Here is a 4,671-nt window from a genome sequence, read left to right as displayed (position 1 = left end):
TGTGTACAGTGCTCTCCTGGTTCTGCTCACTTCACTCCACATCTAGATTTTTCTAAAATTCATCTGTTCATCATTTCTTATAGCACAATAGCATTCCATTGCATTCAAATACAACAAGCTGCTCAGCAATTTGATTGATAGGCATTCCCTCAATTTCCAATTTTTTGCTCCCACAAAAAGAACTGTTTTCCCTTTTTATGATCTCTTTGTGATATAGATCTAGTAGCAGTATTTCTGGATAAAAGGATAAAAGGCTTAATTGCCTTTTGAATGTAGTACCAGAATGGTAGTCTCCAGAATGGTTGGATCACTTCTCAACTCAACCAATAGTGCACTAGTGTTCCAAACTTCCCATATCTTCTCCAACATTTATCACTTTCCTTTTCTGTCATATTAACCAATCTGAGAAATATAAGGTGGTGCTTCACAACTGCTTTAATGTGCATTTCCCTAATCAACAGTGATTTAGAGCATTTTTTCATATGACTAGAGATAGCTTTAATTTCTGAATCTAAAAACTGTCCATTCATATCTTTTAACCATTTATCAATTAGGGAATGACTTGTATTCTTATAAATTTGACTCAGTTCTCTAAATACTTGAAAAGTGCAGCCTTTATCAGAAAATATGCTGTAAAAATTGTTTCCGAGCTTTCTGCTTTTCTTTTAATCTTGGTTGCATTGGTTGTGTTTGTGCAAAACCTTTATAATTGAATATAATCAAAATTATCCATTTTGCATTTCTTAATGTTCTCTATCTCTTGTTTGGTCATAAATGCTTCCCTTCTTCTTAGATCTGACAGGAAAAGTACTCTTTACTCTCTTAGTTTGTTTATAGCATCAACCTTTATCTCTAAATATTATACTCATTTTGTCTTTATCTTGGTATAGGGCGTAAGATGTTGGTCTATGCCTAGTTTCTGCTATACTATTTTCTAGTTTTCCCAGCAATTTCTCTTAAATACTAGGTTCTTCTCCCAGAAGCTGTTATCTTTGTTTATCAAACCATAGATTTATCAATACAACTACTACTGTGTCTTGTGTACATAATCTATTCTATTGATCTGCCATTGTATTTCTTAGCCAGTACCAAATAATTTTGAAGATTGCTGCTTTGTAATATAGTTTGAGATATGATATTACTAGGTCACCTTCCTTTCCATTTTCTTCATTAATTCCTTTGATTTTTTTTTTATTTTGTGCTTTCAGATGGATTTTGTTACTATTTTTTTTCTAACTCTATAAAACAATTTTTGGTAATTTGATTGGTAAGGCACTAATTAGGCAAATTAATTTAGGTAAAGTTGTTACTTTTATTATGTTAGCTCTGCCTACCCTGCAAAAATGATATTTATCCAATAGTTTACATCTGAATTTATTTGTATGAAAAATGTTTTGTAACTATGTTCATATAGCTCCTGGGTTTGTCTTTGCAGGTAGACTCCCAAATATTTTATATTATCTCCAGTTATTTTAAATGAAATTTCTCTTTTATCTCTTATTTCTGGGCTTTGTTGTTAATATGTAGAAATCCTGAAGGCTTATATGGGTTTTCTATCCTGTGACTTTGCTAAAGTTGCTAATTATTTCAAGTAGTTTTTTAGTTGATTCTCTAGGATTTTCTTAAGTACACTATCAGATCATCTGCAAAGTGATAGTTTTGTTTTCTCATTGCCTGTTAGAATTCCTTCAATTATTTTTCTTCCTCTATTGCTAAGGCTGACATTTCTAGTACAATATTTTATAAAAGTGGTGATAATGGGTATCCTTGTTTCAACCTTGATCTTATAGGGATAACTTCTTAGGTTATTTCCATTACAGATAGTGCTCGCTATTGGCTTTACATATACTACTTATCATTTTAAGGAGAGCTTCGTTTATTTCTATGCTTTCTCATGTTTTTAATAGGAATGGGTGATGTATTTTGTCAAACGCTTTTTCTGAATCTACTGAGATAATCATACAATTTCTGTTGGTTTTGTTATGGATAAGGTCAATTATGCAGATAGTTTTCCTAATACTAAACCAGCACTGCATTCCTGATATAAATTCCTCCAGGTCATAGTGTATTATCCTCATGTTAAATTGCTGTAATCTTTTTGCTATATTTTACTTGAAATTTTTGCATCAATATTCATCAGGAAAATTCCTCTATAATTTTCTTTCTCTATTTTGTCTCTTCTTGGTTTAAGTATCAGCACTATAGTTGTGGCATAAAAAGAATTTGGTAGGACTCCACCTATTTTCCAAAATAGTGTATATTGTATTGGAATTAATTGTTCTTTGAATGTTTATTAGTATGTGCCTGTAAATGCATCTGACCTTGAAGAATTTTCCTTAGGGAGTTCATTGATAGCTCATTCAATTTCTTTTTCTGAAATAGGATTATTTAAGTACTTTGTTTCCTCTTCTGTTAATCTGGGGATTTTATATTTTTGTAACTATCCATTTCATTTAGATTGTCAAATTTATTTCTCCTACAATTGCTTAAAATAGCTCTTCATTATTCCTTTAATTTCCTTTTCATTGGTGGTGAATTCACAATTTCACTTTGATACTGGTAATTTGGTTTTCTTCTTTTTTAACCAAATTAACGAAAGGCTCGTCTATTTTATTGTTTTTTCTCATAAAATCATCTCTTAGTTTTATTTAATTTAATACTTTCCTTACTTTCAATTTTATTAATCTCTCCTTTGATTTTCTGGATTTCTAACTTGGTATTTAATTCAGGATTTTTAATTTGTTCTTTTTCTAACTTTTTTAGTTGCATGTCCAATTCATTGATGCTTTTTCTTTATTTTATTGATGTAAGTATTCAGAGATATAAAATTTCCTCTATGTACTACATTGACTGAATCCCGTAAATTTTGATGTGTTCTCACATTATTGTCATTCTCTTTGATGAAATTATTAATTGCTTTTATGATTTATTGTTTGACCTACTTTTTAGGATTAGATTATTTATTTTACAATTAATTTTTAATCTATCTTCCTATGACCCATTATTACATGTAATTTTTATTGCATCATGATCTGAAAAGGATGTATTTAACATTTCTGCTTTTCTGCATTTGACTCTGAGGTTTTCATGCCCTAAAATATAGTCAATTTTTGTGTAGGTGCCATGTATCCCTGAGAAAAAGATATAATACTTTCTAAACCCCACTGAATTTTCTCCAGAAGTCTATCATATCTAAGATTTAAAGAAAAAGTTTTTACATAGTGTATTTATGCTCTGATGAATAATTATCTTTATGGATAAACAACATCCATAGTGCCTTTTATTCTTTCTTTTTTTCAGCACCAGCACTTGCCTTTGCAGTACCCCTAGCTTTCTTTGTACTGTTCTTGCATTCCTTTCACTGCTTTCTTGATGTCTCTTTCTTCTCATACAGGCCATGCCTTGTAAGTCTGTGCTTTGGTTCATTTTACTTTGCATAGGCAAGGGAATAATAAATCATGCCAAAGCCTGTTGTTTTGACATCACCAAAATGGATTCTGAATCCAAAGACAAAAATGACATCTGGAGTTGTCTTGTATTTCTTGATCAATATTTTTTTGAATTTCAGTCTTGGGCACTATGGCCTTTCCAGGATGAAGGACATCTATAATCATCTGTTTGTGCTGAAGAAATCTGTTTGTCATGAACTTCCTGGTTCTGATGATTACAGTGTCATTCATGGTGGCAGATGGCTTTTTGAGCTGCAGGTGAGAGGAAAAGTCATTTCTAAGTTTTTAAAATTCTATTTACCTCCTTAACTACTTTCTTGTTATTTTGTGGTTAGATTCATCTAGTTCTGAGAAGGGAAATTTGAGGTCCCCCACTAGTATAGTTTTACTGTTTATTTCCTCCTCTAACTTATTTAATTTTTCCTTTAGATATGTGGATGCTATAACACTTGGTGCATATGTTTAGTATTCTTATTATTTCATGTCTATGGAACCTTTAGCAAGATATGGTTTTCTTCCTTATCTTTTTGAATTAGATCTAGTTTTGCTTTTGCTTTATCTGAGATCAGGATTGCTATCCCCATTTTTTTTTTTAAAATTTCAGCTGAAGCATGACATATTCTGTTCCAGCCTTTTACCTTTGCTCTGTATGTGTCTCTCTGCTTCCGATCTGTTTCTTGTCAACAATATATAGTAGGATTCTAATTTTTAATTCATTCTGCTATCTACTTCCATTTTATGAGAGAATTCATACCATTCACATTCACAGTCATGATTGCTAACTGTGTATTTCCCTCCATCCTATTTTCCCCGTTTATACTTTTGTCTTTCTCTCCATTCACCCTGTCCATCCATACAGTGTTTTGCTTCTGATTGCCAACTCCCTCAATCTGCCCTCCCTTCTATAAATCCCACCCCATTTCTTTTCTCCTTCCCCTCTTACTTGTCTATAGGATAAGATAGATTTCTAAACCCAATTGAGTGTGTATGTTATTGTAATGATAATTTAAATGGGGAGAACTTTTCCATTCATTAATAGGCCCCAGTGACCTGTTTAAGTCATATGGAAGTCTAAATCACATGAGTTTGAGTCACATGAAGCCTGTGGTGGGGGGAACTTGCTGAATGGGTGGAATAGGAAGGGGTAGAGAAGGGAAGTTGGAACAGGAAGAGGTGGAGCTAGAGGAGAACTGAAAGGAAGTTAGTCAGGATAGTTAGAACT

At 32.2% G+C, this 4,671-nt stretch overlaps 1 pseudogene; it reads right to left on the bottom strand.

Annotated features, from left to right (window-relative positions):
* Positions 1 to 3,280: 3,280 nt before the first annotated feature.
* On the bottom strand, positions 3,281 to 3,725 carry LOC140531470 (small ribosomal subunit protein eS24 pseudogene; annotated as a pseudogene).
* Positions 3,726 to 4,671: the final 946 nt, after the last annotated feature.

The sequence above is a fragment of the Notamacropus eugenii genome, chromosome 3 (assembly GCF_028372415.1).
Source record: "Notamacropus eugenii isolate mMacEug1 chromosome 3, mMacEug1.pri_v2, whole genome shotgun sequence".
In the NCBI taxonomy this organism is placed as follows: Eukaryota; Metazoa; Chordata; class Mammalia; order Diprotodontia; family Macropodidae; genus Notamacropus; species Notamacropus eugenii.
This window is presented reverse-complemented; position numbering and strand designations above follow the sequence as displayed.